This window comes from Coturnix japonica, chromosome 1, assembly GCF_001577835.2.
Source record: "Coturnix japonica isolate 7356 chromosome 1, Coturnix japonica 2.1, whole genome shotgun sequence".
NCBI lineage: Eukaryota > Metazoa > Chordata > Aves > Galliformes > Phasianidae > Coturnix > Coturnix japonica.
The window spans coordinates 44,454,152-44,475,069 of NC_029516.1; the positions used below are offsets into that span (position 1 = coordinate 44,454,152).

The 20,918-nt window shown below is 39.1% G+C and overlaps 2 long non-coding RNA genes across 4 annotated transcripts; one reads left to right on the plus strand and one right to left on the minus strand.

Annotated features, from left to right (window-relative positions):
• Positions 1-3,255: 3,255 nt before the first annotated feature.
• LOC107313607 lies at positions 3,256-11,237 on the minus strand. Of its 2 annotated transcripts, none has more exons than XR_004307026.1 (4): positions 11,067-11,237; positions 8,988-9,098; positions 6,967-7,076; positions 3,256-5,078 (listed from the first exon to the last, which is right to left on the minus strand). It is a non-coding gene; the product is annotated as an uncharacterized LOC107313607 (long non-coding RNA). The 2 variants fall into 2 exon arrangements; XR_004307027.1 differs by having other exon boundaries at positions 8,988-9,101.
• A 2,990-nt stretch (positions 11,238-14,227) lies between these two features.
• Positions 14,228-20,237, plus strand: LOC107313600. Of its 2 annotated transcripts, XR_001555077.2 has the most exons (4): positions 14,228-14,317; positions 15,030-15,115; positions 19,746-19,885; positions 19,994-20,078. It is a non-coding gene; the product is annotated as an uncharacterized LOC107313600 (long non-coding RNA). The 2 variants fall into 2 exon arrangements; XR_001555078.2 differs by lacking the exon at positions 19,746-19,885 and having other exon boundaries at positions 19,994-20,237.
• Positions 20,238-20,918: the final 681 nt, after the last annotated feature.

A 20,918-nucleotide genomic window follows, 5' to 3' on the forward strand; every position in this document is an offset into this window, starting at 1 on the left:
GGGACCAACTGATAGTTTTGATATGAATAAGGGACTCTTGTAGTGTATGGAATGATGTATGGTGGACAACTGCCAATTGAGGCTGGGACAGAGACACTCCTTGAAAATACCCAGAATGTCCAGGGATAGGGAAGAGCTTAAAAAGGGGTAGAAAATCTTCCTGAAAACCCTGCAGTTATGATCTTAGACAAACATTTGAAATTGAAACAAGATATGGGGACGTTAATGCCTGGGTAGAATGGACTAAGTATACTGTCCAGAGTCTCAACCATAGCAATTGCTATGCTTGTGCATCGGGACGGCCCATAGCTCAGGTGGTACCCATTCTGCTGGGATGGACCAAGGACCCCAAGGGAATGTGATGCATGATTGCCCTGTATCAAGAGAAAACTGCCTGGGGAAACAGAGACTGCAGATCTCTCTCTTGTTTCCTCCAATGCCTGATACAGATGTCAAGATCCCTCCTGCACTCTCTACAGCGGTAGGTAACCATACAGCTTGCCTCTCACGGCAGGGTGTGAAGGCTACCAGGCCTATAGGAAACTTTTCCTTATGCAGTGAGGTCTTGAATGTTATGGAGGATTCAGCAGGAAATTATTCAAGATTGGGAATCTCCAGGGCAAATCTCTGGTGGTACTGTGGGGGAAAGATTTTTATGGTCCAGCTTAACTATCTAACTGGGGAGGCACCTGTGCACTTGTTCAATTAGTTATACCATTCACCCTGGCATTTGAAAAAGAAATGTATATAGATTTAGTTGGGGTACCTAGAGGTGTCCCTGATAAATTTAAGGCAAGAAATCAAATTGCTGCAGGATTTGAGTCACTGTTTTGGTGGGTGACAATCAACAAGAATGTAGACTGGATTAACTACATATAAATTATACAAAAGTGCAATTAAGGGAATTGCAGAACAGCTAGATGCCACACACCGGAAAAGGAATGATCTAGCAGGAGAGAAATCCTGCTAGATTGAAGAAAAGGGGGGAATGAACAGTGAAGCAGGAAACTTAAAGGTAGTTTATAGAAACAAGTAAAGGAAACTTAAAGGTAGTTTATAGAAATAAGTAAAAGAAACTTAAAGGTATCAAGGAAAAGAAACAAGGGGCCTGGGAGAGCAGGGATGATGCAGATAAGGATTGAGACCTCACGGATGAGGAGTTGCATTCCCCCTGATAAGAACAAGAGGGGGTCTGCATGCTAAAGACAAGAGGGGGTCTGTATGCTAAAGAGCTATTGAATATGTATCAGAATTCCTAGAACTATTGACTATGTATTAGAAGTCTAAGAAATCATTGACTATGTATCAGAATTCCGAGAAATCATTGACTATGTATTAAATGTACCTATATCTGTGTCACGATTTTACAAGTCGGTGTGCAAGTTTGGAGGAGCTATCCCCCATGCACCCGGCGCTACGCAACGCTGGAATAAACATACCTGCTTTATAACCCATCTCTGGATTATAGAGTTTGATTCCGCAAGTCACAGGGTCCCAAAAGCCACCAAGCAAACTGAATAATTTCAGTCACTCCTAGCATGAGAGCAGTTGGGAAAAATCTAGATGACACATCCAGTTATATCAACCCTTTCAGTTTCGTTTATTAACATGTGAGATGCTTATCCTCCCTTTTCAGAGTACAATCAGGAAAAGGTCCCTCCCTTGCTCCATTTACCTCTTGCAGTTTGTCCTCCCCATTCCATTTGTCTTTCTTAGCCAGCTGAGTCCTGTTCCCTCCCTGCACAGTTCACCTTCTGTTTCCTCCCTTCCCCCACATTATAATTGCTGTGTATTTATTCTTTGGGTTTGTTTGTTGGGTTTTTTTTTCTGTTCCTTTCAAAAAATTGTAGTAAAATACTAACCAAATTTTGACAATCTTAAAAAAAAAGTATGTAGTTTTATTTGCAAACCCATGGCCCTCACAGAGATAAAAATATTTATTAGACAGAAAAACCTCTTTACAGAAAAAAGAACAAGTTATTAGGAAAAATTGGGATGTACCAAAATGCTTCTGTGCACACTCCACAGTGATTAAAGCACTGTATTTGTAGACTGGAGTGGTTTAATCTAGTATGTTGTCTCCCAGAGTAATCACTGTTAAGTTGCTTCAGGTACAAAAATGCAGAATAATTCAGGCAGAAAAAGTCTCTTTTGGCACTTCCTCTCAACAGAGCTTGACTTCACATGACCTTACCTCAAATTAAGCAGCAGCCATTAAAACTGAGGCTCCTGGTGTTTGTAAAGATTAACTTGTGCGCTCCTCACACAACTTGTGTTGTTTTAAAATGTTTACTGTGTCTTTATTGATGAAAAAGGCTGCGCATGTGTGCATTCATAAAATTTATCACTGTAAAACTACTGGAGATAAGCACATGGACAATATCTACTTCCCTACAGCTAAACAAGGTCAACACTGTGTTATAATATAATCTTTCTGCCCAGTCTAGCTGTAGTGTAAAAAAACAAAAAAGCTTTGACTTTCTAGGATTGGTTATTCAAAAGCAAAAAAACCAAAACAAAACAAAACAAAAACCCCTCAAATTCTGTTTGTAAAAAATACTGCTCTTTGCTGGAATTTTTTCTTTCCCCTTTTTCCCCCCTTCCTATTTAGATCTCATTCCTGAATGATGACTCATAGCAGGAAACACAGCTGCCCTGTGTCCTTGTACAAGAGCCAGAAGAGCCAGAATATGTACGTAGGCAAGCAGAGCATGTACAAGCAGTCCTGCAAGCTTAAATGCAATGCATTCTGCATTATAAGTGCTTGCAGCTGCAAGCTTTCATCACTGCTTGTGAAACACTGTGTCCTGAAATAAAAAAGGGAAATCCCATGGCAAAGAACGGAAAGATCAAAGATCTGGAGACATCATTTAGAGAAATAAACTAATTTCTTATTACTTTTTGATAAGTTGTCTAGAGATGTAGAAGCTAGAGAACATCATGAAGCGTAGGTGATGTGCAAATTCTGACTAAAAATAAATGTTAAAGCTGGATAATGACCCAAATAACATTTTACGTTGTACAGCTCTTTCTGTTGCCTTGTGTGCTTTCTCTGATGGACAGATAGTTCTCTCTAATTCAGACAGTTAAAAGTGGTATGCATTAAGAGGTTCTGTCCAAGTACTATAGTCAGAAGCATCTTCAGCAGTATCAGCTGATATTCAGGATATGTAAAAACATGTAGCCTGGCCATTAGGATACCAAAAAAAAAAAAAAAAAAAGTAGAAGGATTTGTTCAGATGTGTAGAGCCATTTCACTTCCAGGAGGCATAACATCCCTTTGTTGCAGAAAGCCGTGCATGGACAGTTCTGAGTACTTCACAGTCAGCTGTCCTTGGGCTGATAAAAGCTGGTTACTACTTCAAAAGAACACCAAACTGTGCAGCCAAACTAGAAGCTGTTGCTGTTTTTTTCCCCCAAGTAATAGTTATACATGTGATTCTATTGTGTCAATTATTGCAGCTTTTTACAATCAATTTTTCCTGCTTCTCAACTTGTTTCCACCACTACAATAGCAGGAAGATACAAATGAGGGAAACTATGAGTCTGACTGCATGCTAAGTTCACAAGTTCAAAATGTAAAAGTTTCCTTGCTCATAAGCTCAGTTGAGCTGGTAATAAATGAAATACACTTAATTATGGTCATCATATGCTTTATTCTTCCAGCTCCTTAAGCTCTCCTGGGGCCATTTAAGAAAAATCCTACAATGTTTACTATGTATTCGGCCCTGCAATGCCAGCAAAATTAGCTACCTGGGAACTATGAATACTAATTGTAAAAAAGAATTTACAATCAGAGGAAAATGTGTTTTTAAAAAACCTTTGTGCTGCAACAAAACAAAACTTTATTCACCTTTGCCCTTGCCAACCAAACTACAAAATGGTACTTATTGTGGCCTTAATTTTTTTCACTGTGAGACAATATAGAGAGCCGGCTTATAGGTATGGAGGATCTATTTTGCAGGGATGGCTGTGTATGTATGAACAGAGAACAGAGAGATGGGGCCTGTTTTCCCCACAACCATTTTGTATGTTTTTCTTCAGTCTGTAGGAGTAAATAGAGTAAAGTTGGAAGCACTGGGACGAGCACAAGTCTGACTTAACTTCACTCTTTTATATTTCAGTCACAAAAGAGAAAGGTCCAGATAAAAAAAAAAATGAAAAAATGATGCAGGTTCTTGTTTTGATGTATTCAGTATATTTCTGATGCAGCAGCATTGAAACCATGCTTTTGTTAGAAAATGCTGGTTATCAAATGCAGACAATGTTCCTGGGAAACATAAATCACATTCAAAGGTCAGGAGATCTTCATTTAGGCTACAGGTCTCTCTGCTACCTGAGAGGATAGGACTGTTTGCTTTGGACTAGAAAGAAGTCACAGAGGGGTCTAAAGAGAGTCAGATAAACCATGTGGATGCTGCAGTGTGCTCCATATTGCAAAGAGTTCAGCCAGGCTCCTTGGAGAAAATCATCCATATCAGCTCTTTAGGCTTCACCCAGTTAGGCTTCTTGTTCATTACTCCAATCAAGAAGAAACATATCTGTAAATTCTTTCCAGCTTTATCTTTCTCTTACTGCAGTCTCAGTAGGCTGCGCTTGTACTGGATGGGGAACAGCTTTCACTGTGCTGTGTAATGGAAGGGATTTCCATTCAAATTTTATACCATAAAATCTGAATTCTATGCATATTACTTTAGTGCAGCTTTTAAAAATCTATCTAGTTTTGCAGTAGTTTCCAATTGTTAAGCACTGTTTCTCCCACACTGCTAGCCACTGAATTTGCATTTGTGGTATATCTTAGCCAAGGACATCTTGAAATTGTAGCATGATGTTTACTTATGCTATAGTGCTGTGTGAATGCCAACTGTTCAGAATTGGCAATGCCAGATGAAGAATTATGTAGGTTTTGGTTTTGATGACTTCTTCCTTATCCTGACAGGAAACGTCCATTAGTTAATCTCCTGACTGCCTTCAGGTTCTGTTCTCAGTTCTGGAACAAATATGTCCCCCAGCATTCAGCTGCAATAGCACAATTTTTCTCCCCTTCAAGCATGTGCTGCCAGCACAGAAATAAACAACTTGCGGAAAACAAAAGGCAAGAGGTTTGAATTATAGTTCTTCAAGAATGGATATAATTCTACTTCATCACAATTTTCCATATTTACTCAACCAGGTTCATTGTAACACTATTTCCATTGGGGAAAAACAAACAAACAAACTATTTAAAACTATTTAATATTTAAATTGACCCAAGTTCCAGATTGTTTTTGGTGATATTTTTTGTTTGGTTTGTTTCCTTATTAATATTTAAGATCACAAAATAGCCTGATTGTAAACTTATTACTCTGTCTTCTTGGATCACTTGATGGGCTGTGCCCCTCTTCCAGCCCTTAAAGACAACTATTGAGTAAAATTACACATAGATATGCTGAATGCTTCCTCAGAAAATTTAGTTATCTCAATAGAGTTGTTTTATAACTGTAGCAGAAATGCTAAGTCAGGGCTCAAATCAGTGATTGAGCACCTGGTGGGAAGGCAGGGCCAACCCAGGGGAGCTCAGCTGCATGCAGTGCACCTCAGTGACCAGAAGGGGTGGAGTCAGGATCCGCTCCTTCCCAGACCTCATTTAAGGGTTGACAGTAGGGGCAAGAGTATCTTTCTAGAGATCCCTGTATACCTGAGGCCTTTTGAAAGTAAGCAGTTTCTGTCTTTTATTTCTCTGCTCACAGCTGTTGTATTTGAGCAACTTCTCACATGTTGCAGCCTAAGACCTTACTACTATGCTGTCATTGCTGCACTTCCCACTGTGTAACAGCGTTACAATAACCTACAGCACTTGTGGCTGGGATGTATGATTTTTTAATTGTGTTTTGCTGGTCTTTGCAGATAATTTATGACCACCACTTAAAGATCGTGTAATCTGCTGTTGGTAAACTGCACTGTTCATTAAGCCACTTGTGTGAGTTCTAACTGGGTGCAGCCAAAGTTCTTAACTGATCTACGTGCGTAAGTTCTAACTGAACACTGCGAGGCACATCACATAATAAGTGCTTGTGAACAGCTCATGGAATGCCATTAGATACAGCTCATGGAGTGCCATTAGATGCATCAGGTAATGTGCTATTTGTGAATCCGTGATCACGATAGCTCATATATTGAACATGACTCAGCTGAGTTGGGCATAACTCAGAACATCTCCCTTTAATGTGATAGTTATCAGAATTTCAAAATAACTAAAGCAATGCAAGATAGAATCCTAACATCACAGAATGGCTTGAATTGGAGGGGACCTCAAGGATCATAAAATTCTAGCTCCTTGCCCCAGGCAGGGTTGCCAGCTGCTAGATCAAATGCTAGATCATGTTCCCTGGGACCCCATCCAATCTGATCTTGAGCTGCTTCAGGGACGGGGCATCTACAACCTCTCTGGACACCCTGTGCCAGCACCTCACCAACCTCTCTGTGAAAAATTTCCCCTGATGTCTGATTTAAATCTTCCTTTGTTTACTCTAAAACCATTCCCCTTGTCCTATCCTATCTACACATGTAAAAAGTCGATATCCTGTTTATAATCTCCCTTTAAATAGGCTGCAGTTAGGTCTACTCATAGCCTTCTCTTCTCTAAACTGAGTAAGCCTAGTTCCTTCAAACTGTCTTCATAGGAGAGGTGCTTCAGCCCTGACATCATGTTAGTGGCCCTCCTCTTGACCCTCTCCCAGAGCTCCATGTCTTTCCTGTGCTAGGGGCACCAGACCTGGATGCTGCAATCCAAATGGAGCCTCAAAAAGGCAGAGCAGAGTGGGATAATCTCCTCCGTGTCCCTGCTAGCCACCCCGTCTTTTGGTGCAGCCCAGAATACTGTTGGCCTTTTGGGCTGCAAGCATACACTGCTGGCTCATGTTAAGTTTTTCATCTACCAGGACCCCCAAGTCCTTCTCAGCAGGGCTATTCTCAAGGAGTTCTTACCTGAATAAATGGCCAGATTGTTGAGTTCTTAGGAAGCTGGACGCTGAGTAACTTTAAAACTCATCTGTTTTATCCAGAAAGTATTTGCTGTTAGGGAGCTGTTTCTTAACCTGTGTGAAACAAGTTAGTATCTGCTTGTGTAGATGACAGCCTCCTGCTTGTGTAGTTACCAGTGTTGCCAGTTTTCAGCTAACTGAATTGAAACCAAGCAGAAGTGGGAATTTGCAATACAATTAGTTGTTTATCTTTAGCGGACAATTAAGAGATGCGACACATATGGTAACTTATATCCACCTTATGTCCACCTCCTTCAATGAAACTGTCAGCTTTTTATGGATCTTACAGAAAATAAAGAAGTTGCTTGGCTACAAACTGATCATCTGCTGAGTAACAGTTCATTACACTTACAGACATGTTGAGCAGAAGGGGGTGTTGTTGACAAGTTGTTTTGCTTAATAACAGCAGCAGACATACTAGTCTGTGACTAAGAGATAAAACTGGAGAGACTTAATGGCTCTATGGAATAGCCCATGAGTATGCATGTGCACATTTCCTGTCCAATTAGATGGTTACTGTGTTCTCAATCAGAGATGGAATTTGAACAATGGGAAAAGGATGTATTTATATCAATAATATAGAACAAAATATTTGAAATGCTTGGGCTGAATTTCTTTTCTTTTTTTTTCTTCTTTTTTTTTCATGTCATGCTCCTTTTCCCCCACCCATCCCCCTCACAGGAAGCTGGCGGAAAAGCAAGAAGGAGGAGTTCCTGCTTGATTGAGATAAACTGTTTTACTAAAAATGGTAAAGGAATGTGAGATAATACAATATAAAAGGAATAAAAATAAATAAATAAATAAATAAATGGGAAAGGGAGAGTTTCTTAGCTGTGTGTTGCAGACTCAGTGATGTGGAGCAAAAGAGCACCCTCTCATCACTGCATCACTTTGTATCTCCCTCTCAGAAACCATGTGAGAAGGACCAGACACTCTGGGGGCTGTAGTTCTCCCTTAGAAGCTGTCCCTGTTCCACCAGATCATTACATGATGTCATCATATGGAATACCTATGGAAAACAATGATGATACTATATAATTTGATGCTATCAGGCAGAAAATGTATGTAGGTAAAGTCCTAATAAAATTCTTTTGCAGAATTTTACATAATAATCATATTTTTTTATTCAATATGGTACTGATCATTTAAAGTGAAAGGGGAACAATGAGAATTTCCTCTTACTTTACAACAAATAAATAAATTGCTAAAGTCATATCTATGAAGTAGTATGTCCAGTTATGGGCATTACTTTCTGCGCAAATACACACATCAGCAGGAAGAAATCCAAAGATGAGTTAAAAACAGGGGGAAAAAAATCTAGAAAACCTAACCCCAGACTGGAAATACTGGACATGTATAGTCTAATGAAGAATGAGGGGAAATGCTGAAACACTGAAAAAACACCTGTAAAAAAAAGAAGTACTATTTTCTTTTTTGTCCACTGGAATGAGATGAAAAGTAATGAAATGGAAAGTAAGGAAGGCAGTTGGATACTAAGAAGGTTTAACAGTTTTAGAATAACTTCTAAATATTAGGATAGACATAAATGCAATTAATTGCAATTGGAATACTGTGAAATAGATGCCTTCTTCACTTGCCAGCACTCCAGCTTTTTTTGTGGATATGCAGATACAAGCTCAAAATCTGCTAGGCCAGGGTCTGAAGCCCTCACCTCTTCAGAGGGTTGTAACTGGGAGATCCCTGACTGACTTATTCTGAAGCAGAAAGGGAGAGAAAAGTGTGGCTATTCTAAGGAGTTCTGTAATCTTTTCTGCATTTACTTCCAAACAAGTTGCAACTAAACACTTACAGTATATGGTACACTTACATTTAAAATGGGAATTTTAATGACATCTGGCCAAGATGATTTGTGGTCAGAGGAGAGCCATACACAAGTAAACAGAGAAGCTGATCTAGGTGCATAGGATTGCGAGATGGAGAACAACAGGCAACACAATGGCTTACCTGAAACATACATGGCTTCAATGTGACTGTACATTCTCCAGGACTCTCATGTATGCAGACTGAAACAGGTGAGACAGCTTATTGCCAGCTTCTTGAATATATTTGTCAGTGCTGCTGTGGAAAGGAAGAAACCAGCAGGAAGATCACACAGGTCTTTTCTGCTTTGGTATTCAGATGTGATGACATCGTACCTTGGTATGATGGTACCAGTACTGTACCAGTGGTGTGCCCCGGTGGCGCAAGTGGTAGGAATGCCGCCTTGAAACACCAGGGCCGAATCCCCCCTGTGGTGCAAGTGGTAGAAGTGCCGCTCTGCAGCACAGAGGCTTGAATCCTGGGAGTTGGACTCGATGATCTCTAAGGTCCCTTCCAACCCGCACGAGACTATTACTATTACCTTCTTCTTTTGATATCATCTTGTATATGGTAATTTTGTGAAACATTTTAAGTCATGTTGGCTTATTAGTCCTACTTCAGCTATCTTTGAAATCATATAATGATTTGGGTTGGAAGGGACCTCAAAGATTATCAGGTTCCATCCCCCTGCCACTGGTAGGGTTGTCAATAGCAAATGATCAAGCACTATATCAGGCTGCCCAGGGCCCCATTCAACTTAGCCTTGAACACCTCCAGGGGTGGAGCATCCACAACCACTCTAAGCAGCCTGTTCCAGCATCTCACCACCCTCTCTGAGAAAGATCTTCCCCCAACATCTAAACTAAATATCCTCTTGTTTAGTTTAAAACCATTTCCTCTTGTCAAATATATAGACATATAGTTTAAGTGGCTTCTAAAATGAAGAGTAAATACCTAAGGCCATTGTACTTCAATTTTAGCTCACTGGTCTGTATTTAAATGTCTTCCAAGTCTTTTCTTTGTTAACCATATTAATTTAATAGGATTTCACTGATGTTAGAACCAGGCCATCAACACCACCACTGACTTCCAGATACATTTTTTCCTTCCTTTTTGTGGCATGTATATTCAATGATTTCATTATCATTCTTTTTTTTTTTTTTTTTTTTCTCCCACAGGAGAAAAGCAAATACATGATTCCATTTGAAGATGATTTTTTCTTCACTGTAATGAGTGGTCTTTGGAAGATATGAGTTGTTACACTTCTGTTGTATCATTCTTCAGTTGTCTGCACTTATACCACTACACATTTATGTATGCCATCATGAAACAAACCCACCCTTACAGTAAATATTACCACATGTATATGAGACACTTTGTCAAGATTCACTTGAAAATATACAAATTTGTACATGGATAAGACGTTATAATAATTATAAATATTGCTTAACCTTTCTTGGTTTAGGTACTTCGGAGATGCATGTTTATAGAGATATATTAATCTGACTATTGAATGCAGGTAAGGTGAGAACAATAATATGTAGGCTTAGAAATTAATTGAAAAAGCTCTGGTAGCTTACTAAGTAAGTCTTCTTGAGGCACTAAATTGTCACTAATGAGAGCCTCATTACAAATATTTAAAACTACCTTGCCAAACTGTTATGCAGGCATTCAGCGACAGGGATTTTAGTACATAACCCTCCACTTAGAGAGACAATAATATAATGCAGGAGTGCATGTTTCTAAAAGGTTGCATTAAGTTTCTGGCTTCTAAAGACAAGAAGATAGATAAACATGTTGTTAAAATTGGGCTGCCAGGACATGGGAATTTTGCAACAGAAAAAGTTGCAAAGATTTCCTGAACAGTAAATGCACATCTTGACTAATTTACTTCCATATTTCTACAGTAATTACCAAATATGCAGAAGTAGAATTGCAAGGACTTTGGCAAAAACACCCTTTTTATCAGCATTTTATTTGCAGATGTAGTTTAGCATTAGTATACAACAAAAATCACTACTTCAGATCTCATCAATTAATGACAGTTTCCATGCAGTCATCTTCCTCTATGCCCTTGCTTAGTATTTACATGAGCTAAGGGAACAATAAACATCTTCTAGTATGGACTCCACCAAAGTTTGGTGTTGGCAGACACAGATACAGAAGTAATTTCAATGCTCTCATTGATTATGTCATTGCACTGTACTCTTTTACTCTTCTGACCTTATCTAATTGACTGCTTCCTGTACTGCATCACTGCCTTCTTCCATCAACACTGCACTTCCTGCTTCCAATGGTCCTTGGCAACCTTCCTTCCATTGTTCTCTTTGTGTTTCCTGTAACTGAACCCTTCTGTTTTTTCTACCAAACTCTTCCTTTATAATGCAGAAACAAAATCACACCTAAAATTGAAAAACAGAGAGAGGATGAAATAAAAAATGAAACAAAAAGCTGTTCAGTAAGTCTAAAGTTCACATCATGAGATGCTGCCTTCCTGAATCAGGAATCCATTGCTTATTTATTTCTGAAGCGTTTCATTGTTAGTGCCGCTGTCACATAAAACAATTGAGTACCACAGGCCTGCTGTCTTACTACTGTGAAGTCTATGACATCATTTACAAAATCAGAATTGCATATTAACAAATCAGTATATCAATACACATAGTTTAAGTTATGTATAACTGCATTACATTATTAAATATTAAATAGCTAGAGAGGGCACATGCAGAAGCAGAACCTATGAAAGATGTTGCTTCCAGCAGCACAGTTGACTATAAAAATGATAAGATTAAATGTACTTTCAGCTTAAACTCACAGCCTCTTTACAGACAAATTTATTCTTTACCACATGTCTGATAAAGGAGTGCAGCAGACCACAGTTTGACCAACTGGTGTTGGTGGTAGTGATAAACAGGGAATAGAAAGACAGGGAAATTTATCACATACTAAAACCCAAGAATAAAATCCTACACTTCAGAAATGCTAAAAAAATGGGCTTATTAATTATAATAAATAAATAAATTTATAGTCATAGTGCTTTGTACTTTAAAGTAAAAATCTAATGTTTGAAAAATTTGGGAAAGCTTTTACAACAAAAGAATTGAGAGGTGAGGGAGCTCTGACACCTCACAAATCTGTTTTCAGAACCATGGCAGTCAGTCAGCATAGGTGTTTGTTTCTGGCACGGCTCTTCAGCCACTGCTCCTTGAAAATATCTTCTTCACAGGTAGCAGCAAAGTTTATACTGAAATGGCAATTCTAAAATGCTAAACAAAAGATCTGTAGAATAGACCTAGTGCCAGTAATTCAGATTGCCATGTGGGGATTTTAATAAAAGAATTAGAAATTTATTTCCTGTTGCACAATGTAACAGTAATGGGAAAAAGCTCAAAATTGGTCTATCTTGTGAGATAAACAGAGACTCCAATTTAATGCCTAGAGTATAAAAATAATAAAAATAAAAAAGAGACGTTATGAACTTGTGGAACTGATTTCCGTTAAGTGATACAGAAATCATGTATATTTAATTCTTTGGGTCTGAGTGAGCTACCATGGTCATAGGAAAGTGGTGTACTGGGGCATCTTCTTTCACATCAGATGGAGGATGGGCTGCACTAGGCAGTTCTAATACAGAGACCACAAACCCCATTAGGCTTCCTGAGTGCTGTAATTCACTACATTCTTAGTGCATGACATGCAGTTTTCACAATATGCCCTTGACACATTTTTTCAAAGAACAAATGTAAAGCCTGAAATCTCTGTATTTTTCATAGCTTTTATAGCTGCCGTCACTTATTACTTGCTAAACAGAACATTCCAAAACTTTCATTTTTGTTTTCATCAATATTTCCAGATATCTCTGAACTCAGGTTTCTGTAATGGTGTGCCTTTTTGTGACAGAAGTATCATACTTGAAAGCAGTATTTCATATAGAATCACAGACTGACAGAATCGCCAAGGTTGGAAAAGACCAAGATCATCAAGTCCAACCATCCACCTACTATCACCATTTCCCCACTAAACCATGCTCTTGGTACAACATTTAAACATTTCTTGAACATCCTTGAGAACAGTGACTCCACCACCTCCCTGAGCATCTCATTCCAGCACAACCACTCTTTTGCAGAAGTTTTTCTTAATATCCAACCTGAACCTCTCCTGCAATTTGAGGCCATTCCCTCTCATCTTGCTGCTGGTCATGTGGGAGAAGAAGCTAACCTCAGCCCTGCCACAACCTCCTTTCAGGTAGCTGTTAAGACCTATAAAGTCTCCCCTGAGCCTCCTCTTCTCTATTCCACTATTCCAATTCTCAGTCTCTTCTCATAAGACTTGTGCTCCGGACCCCTCACCAGTTTTATTGCCTTTCTCTGGACACATTCCAAAGCCGAAATGTATATTTCTGGTAGTGAGGGGCCAAAAGAGGGGCAGTCACGTCACTGCTCCTGCTGGCAATATATAATACAGAAATACAGATTGACAACCTAATAATATTCTACAAACATCAGTATTGTTTTTCTTACATTTTTGTCTTGCTTTTGTTTTCTTCATTCCTTTATTTTCTAATTGTTAATTCATACTCAGTGAAAATTTATGTGTTCCTGTCCATCATAACTGCCACCTGACTGGTTGGAGGAATCAATGAAGGCATCATCAAAGCTCTGTATTCCACTTTCTCCATCAGCTTCCTCTAGACTTCCTGTGACCTCTTCAGTAGGATACAAAGTCACAGAAATATACTTGAGTATTGTGCGCCAGTCTTCAGTGGTCACTTGGGGAGGTGTCCCCCTACTTTGTCCACATTTGGGCACAGGTTTTCTGAGGACACCTGATTTGTCACTGTTTTGAACTCATGCCCCCATTTCAAGGATGTTGGTCAGGAAGGCTATTTATCAAAAATCAAACAGTACATCTGGAAGTAACTATAACTTTCAGCAAGCACCTTAATTAGGCAAAATGGTGGATATTCCAGGAGATTGCTCTTATTAAGCCTTGCATCTGGAATTTACAAGCAGAACTGAAACTCCGAGCAAAGTTCCTTCCCCAGGGACGGTCCCAGCGCCCTGCAGCACTAGGCCAACACCACCGTGGTGCCCCCAGCGCATTCTACAGAAGACTGTTCCTGCTCTCCCACCTCGGCTCATCCCTTGGCCTCCCATTTCGTGGTTGGGGGCTGGGTTTCACGTTCTCCCCCGACACTCTCCCCTCCCCCACGACAGCTCCCTTCCCCTCCCCCACCCAGAAGCTGCTCTCCGAACTCTCCAGAGACGCCTTGTGCCCGGAGCCCCCGTTGCTAAGCAATACCGCTTACCTCACACGCGTTGTCCCGGTAACAGCTCCCTGGCGGGCGGGCCGCCGTGGAGGAGCCTCACGCGGAGCCGTCGGGGCCGCTCCGCCCCGCCTCACCTCGCGTGTGGCGGCGGGGAGCCCGGGCCTTGTTCCCGTCTGTCTTTGGGCCGGATAGGCGGCAAGGCCAGGTAGCGCTACCGGCACGTTCAGGGGAGGCTGTGCTGAAACGGTTCTAGAGCTTCACCGCCATCATAGTTCAGCTAACGGGTAGTTTACTTCTGCTTGTACCATACTTAGGTGGGAACAGTTCTCTCCCAGGTTGCCAGAGGTACTTCAAGAGCACGTACATGTGCATGTGGCCTGGAGACAAGTGATTGTACAGGGATCATCCTGAAAGGGAGATAAGACCCAAAATGTTTGGCTGCTTGTTCTAGGGAAACACTCTTATCATTAACGGTGAGCTAACAAATAAGCAAGGAAAACAAATCCATGGTGCTGTTCCATAGTGAAAAGAGAATGGTAGAGTTGAACACCAATTTTGAGCACCTGGAAGATACTGTTAAAAAGCAGAGGGAGCAAGGTAACAAAAACATTGCACAGCAGAAGAAAATTATTCATCCAAGCACAACTTGAAATTAGCAAACCTTTTGCCCCCTTGGTAACAGGTAGGTGATTTTCCTGGATAAGCTGCATCAAGTCTTTTTGAGTATTGTTATATAACAGTTCCAGTTCTTACCATTACAGTGGGAATAGGATAAAATTTCACGGGTTTTCTGATGTTGCTCTGGTGCCTTTGCTGTACATTACAGGTTTGCCATGTGGTAACTATTTAGTTACTCTCTGTTTTCACTGTTGGATGAGAAAAAAAGCTTTCTAACTGATTAGAGAAACCTTTGATAGTTTCATGTTTCAGGGAGAAGTGAAACCCACGAACATACTGAGTAAAGCAAAAGTGATACCGGAGCAGCTTGAACATGTGAAGTAAGGTAAACTGAGACAGGAACAGCACTTCCCCCATTGACTCATTTGGGAAGTAAATGGGCTGGCTGTACATTAGCATAAATCCTGTACAAAAGGCAGAACTACAAAGGAGAGTTAAGAGAAATCATGCCTAAAAATCTCAGTAAATTGAAAGGAGTTCACTTGTCACCCATTTAGTGTCCTACATTTAGTACCTTGTCCCTAATAGTGAGAATTCTGACTAGATTCCCGTGCAATTTCAAAGTACAGTTTTGTGAGTCAAGTTCTAGGGAAATGTGATGGCAGGGATGGGGAAGTGCCTGACAACAAAGAAGAGAGACTTGGTTGCATATTATAAGTTTATAAAACAAAGAGTTGGAAGAAAGACGTTTATGAGGATATGGAATATAAAAAGGAGGAAAAACAGAAGGCAGGAGGACATAGATTAGATATTAGGGGAAAAGTTTTCACTCAGATGGTGGTAAGATGCTGGCACAGGCTATCCAGAGAAGTTGTGGATGCCCCATCTCTGGAGATGTTCAAGGCTAAGTTGGATAAAGCTCTGGGCAACTTGTTCTAGCACATGATTTAGTGGTTGGCAATCCCACCCAAGGGAGTTGGAACTAGATGTTCTTTTAGGTCCCTTCCAATTTGAGGTATTTTGTAGTTATATATAGTGACTTCAGTAAACTCGGCATCATGAGGATGGAATATTAAATGCTGATTAGCATGTAAGTTCCATAGATCTATCTCTGAGGTTTTTTTTTTGTTATTGTTTTTGTTTTTGTTTTGTTGTTGTTTTCTTGTGTTTTTCCTGGATAGTGACCCAATGAGTGCTTATAAATTAAAAATGTCTTCATTTTCAATCACATATATTTAGGATTTTAAAAATTTCTTTAATTACTATTATAAATGTAATAGCATTTAATATAAATCATATATGTCCTTTGGATTAAATCTTGAAGTGTTACTGGTATCTGAAAGTTGGACTAATGTGAAAATGCAAAATAAAGCATCAACGTGTTCAAAGGTGTTACAACCATTTAGAATATTCTGTTGAATGATGGCAAAGTGTCTTTGTCATATTGACATATTTTCTGCATGGTCTATTATTCCTGCTCCAAGAGGGGCATTTTTGTGAAAGAAAGAACTTCCTTAGAAGTGCCCCTACTCTATCCCGGTGAAGAAATTTATTATAATGATTTTTTTTTCCAGAATTCTTATTGTTCACTTCTTCTTGAAATAAATGAGGCACATTTGAAAAAATATGTTTATTAATATTACAACTTAGACTGTGAACTACATCAAGAGAATATTTAAATATCAGCTTGTAATAATAATAATTAAAAAAAAAACAAACAACTAACAACACAATAGAAAATGTAGTAGAAGGAATTAATGTTTCACCATTTTTATCAGAAAGAAAAGAATAAAGGAAAATGTATGAATTATTATAACACCAGAACTTTAGGACTTTTTTGTATTGAAGGAGGAGAGGGGGAAAGTGTTGTTTAAATTTTTATTTCTCACGGCCTACATTTATTTTATTTTAACTGGCAATAAATTACATGAATGCTCCCCAAGTCAAGTCTGTTTTGCTACTGATGGTAACTGGTAAGCAATTTCACTATCTTTATCATGACCTACAAGCTTTTCCATGCAATTTTCTCCCCATCTCCTACTGAGGAGGTGGAGAGGGGGGTTGAGTGGGTGGCTGGCTGCTGGCCAAGGCTAACCCATCACAGTACAGCAGATAGTGTAGTCATGTACTGGAGCCCAGAACTAAGATTTATTAAGTACTTTCACAACAGCTCACTATTTACAATTTTGTTTTGATTTTAATATTTTATGCTTTTTGAAATTATGGAAAACGTAATTATGTATATATTTCAGGTTGGTTATAACAAATAAAACAATTGCTTATACCTGCTTCTGGAGACCATATTCTTGCTACATCCTCAATTCAGGATTCAACTGTTATTTTTGTAAATAAAATCTTAAGGTACATTTGCAAAACAGTAGAATGGAAATAATTTGAAATTGTTACAGCTTTACTTTTGTCCAGTGCTATTTCTGATGATGATTGGTTCATCCCGCAGCGCCAGTTCTGCTTACCAAAAGTGGCCCACTGAGCGCTCGCATTCCACATGTTTCCATCTAGTCTAACCATGGAAAGACTAAATCCAGTCTGCACTCGATGGCAACTCAGTTGCACAAGGAAAAGTCTGATGAACAATTCTGAATACCTGTTCCCTCCAGCCCATGATATTTCATTTCAAAGCAATAAACTGTACAGTTGTGTAACAGGTAGGTTTCATAGGTATTGTCAGGAACGATGGTATTTTTTGACAAATGGTTGAAATAATGAACTCTGTCTCCTGAATAACGGAACCAATTGTGAACAAAGAAAAAATGGGTTTTGATAACACTTGATTCAAGGCTTACAAACCATGCAGACCCTGAATATAGATAGCATTTTGAGATTTTTAGTTTTAGTACAGCTAAAGAATGAACACATGCAAAAGACTGTAAGATAAGAAAGATTAGAGATTAAGGATTAGATTGCCTTTTTTCACGAATATAGATGTACATATATTATGATCTATAGCACTCAAGGAAGCAAACAAAAAAAAGGGGGGCGGGGGAGGGTCCTTTCTCTCTTCCTTATGTATACCAACATCTGGAGAAAATTGTATAAAATTATTCCACTAGGTCGTGGAAGTTAGTTGTATCATTATATAAGACCACGGCATCTAGCAATGGATTGTGACTGAATTCTGCATTCATTAATTACTTCAATTATCATGTGTTTTGATAGTTACCTGCCCCAGTATTAGATGAACAGTTCAATATTTTCTTAGCTATGTTTATATGAGATGAGATATTGATCTTAGAATCATATAACACCCCAAATTGGAAGGTACCCACAAGGATTGAGTCCAACTCCTGGCTCCATACAGAACCACTCAAAACTCAAACTTCTCCTGCATAACTAGCAATAGGACTAGAGGAAGTGAGCTGAAGTTATGCAAGGGGAAGTTCAGGGTGGATATTAAGTTATGCAAGGGGAAGTTCAGGGTGGATATTAGGAAAAATTTCCTCTCCAAAAGAGTGGCAAGGCACTAGAACCTGTTGTCCAGGGAGGTGATTGAGTTACTATCCCTGAAAGCAATCAAGAAATGTTTAGATGTTAGGGAAATGTTAATGATAAGCTGCATAATCAGCAAGTATATAATTGACAGGTATACAGAATGGTGTGGTTAGAAAGGGATAATCAGAAACAAATGGAAAATGCTCACCTGTGTAGGCTTGCAGGGAAAACTCCGAGAGGAGTGATCTCCAGAGAGAGATCCTTCCCTAGTGGCAGTCAGCCCTTAAATGGGGTGTTGGAGAGGTGCAGCCTGGCTCCACCCCTTCTGGTCACACAGTTGAATTGCTTTCACCTCTGCTCCCACGGCTGACTTAGTGTTCACCTCAGGTAGTCAATCAGAGGTTCAGGCTGTGATTCAACAGTTCCCATACACAAATGGATGGTTGGACTTGGTGATCTTGGAAGCCTTTTCCAACCTTGGTGATCCTATGATTCTGTATGAAACTAAATTTCTGAAAGCATTCTCCAATACTTCTTGAACTCCAGTGAGCTTGGTGCCATAACCACTTCCCTGGGGAGCCTGTTCCAGTACCCAGCTATTAACTTGGTGAAGAATGCTTTCATCATAGTATCATAGTCTCGTGCGGGTTGGAAGGGACCTTAGAGATCATCATGTCCAACCCCTGGGATTCGAGCCTCCTGTGTAGCAGAGCGGCACTTCTACCACTTGCGCCACAGGGGGGATTCTAACCCGGGCCTCCAGTGTTGCAAAGTGGCATCCTTAACCACTGCGCCACCAGAGGCACACCAGTGCTTTCCTAAGACTCAACCTGAAATTCCCCTGACACTGCTCCATGCCATTCCCTGTGAGAATACAAGAAAAGCTGTTCAGAGCAGCAGCTGTGGAGCAAGATAAACAGCAGTTCCATCAGGCCCTGTCTCTGTTAACAGAGAGCACTGCTCAGCACTGTCCTTCCACTCCCTTCCCTGTTCGAGGAGCCACCCTGAGGCCTCTGCTCAGCCTCCTCTTTTCTGGACTGAACAAATGAAGGAACCTCAGCTACTTCTCATACATTTTTTGCCCTCTGTCCCTTCACTGTTTTGTTTTTTTTCAAGTTGTTAACTAAACTACACCACCTCTGATTCTTCACTGGCAATTTCCTGCAGGTTTACTTAATTTTTTTGAGAAATGTATATGTCTCTTACCACTCAAATCTGTTAAACAGTAAGTCTTCCACATTCTGGAAAAAGCTAAATGAAGTTTTACACTGGGGGTAAAAAAAGTCCAAGGTTACAGCTGAGAAAAGTAAACTCAGATAAGTAAGGTATTCACCCTGAGGATGAGCCTTCTTAAATGTTGCCAACATTTTTCTCTTGAAACTATTTGTTTATAAACTTCACAAAAGGTCAAAGATGTGCTGTTCATTTACACTTAGACAATAACATGACTACAAAAAAATAAAAATTCAGCCTACAATTTCAGATTATTTATACAGTTCTTTTACTTAAGAGATCTTGTGTGTATTACATTCCACAGTGATGTTCAGATACATTTCTTCCAACAGGCCAAAACGTTCTTCAGAGAACTCACAGGAGGAAACATCAGACATCTTCTTTAAATTTCTTAATCTGTTTCAAGAAATGAATTAAAAATATTGGATAAAGGTTAATGTGACATACTCATAAAGCTATGAGTAATTTGGAGGTAAAGCACATTTCATCCAAAAAGCACTATGGGAGTTAAAACTGAGCGTTAATTTCTCAATTTCTGCTGGGATAATAATGCTACAACAGTACTGCTTTACATTTTTAGGGAGAAGCAGGGCTCTTCACACCACGCTACTTCCAGAGCCATTATCTCCAAAGTAATGAATAGACAACTGCATTCAGAAGGATACGTGGTTAATAAACTTCATGAAAAGCAAACTGTTCTATTGCCATCACAATACTTGTAGTGATTCAAAATAAGCTGCAAGAAAAATAAAAAAGCCAAGAGAGTTTTTACAACTTTAAGGTTCTCCAGTATGTCAAGTACCATTTTTACAAATAGATTTTATAACTTTCTCACGTCAAACAGTTATTTGGACAGTAGTGGAAAATCTCATCTTTCCAGGAAACAGATTCCTGATCATTGCTCAGAATTGCCTAAATTTTTAGACTTTGGAAAAGGATCTTTATTTAGTAGACTCCAATTGTCCATCAAGTAACATGTTGTTAATTTTTTCTAAGTCTGATAGACTCATTAGCTAAACATTAAGCATAACAATAAACAATGCAAATGATACTTGTGTATGTCTCACAGCATATTCAAAACCAATTTAATGAGCTATGAAAACAAGTTTTTGTCACTGCTTTTTAATCATTGAGTTCTGCACTTGTGACTGAACTATATTAATCCATATGGTACAAAATACAACTTTCTGAATAACATAAATGAAGTTGTACTTTGTATTTCAGGAGGTGAAAGTTAGATAAGAGGGAACACTAAGAGTTAAATAAATAAGTAAATAAAAGATTATTAGTAGTATTTAACCTAGAACATATCAGCTCAGTAGATAGATGAGTTAGTTAATACAGTAAAGTCACCCAGTGTAAGTTTATCAAAAGAAACAAACATTTTCTTGATAATTAGTACATTTTATTAAAACCAAAATGTATTGTATTATTATTAAATACGAGAGAAATAGAACAGATTTAGGATTTTTCCCAGTTTCTGCATTTTATTGCTCTTAAAAGTA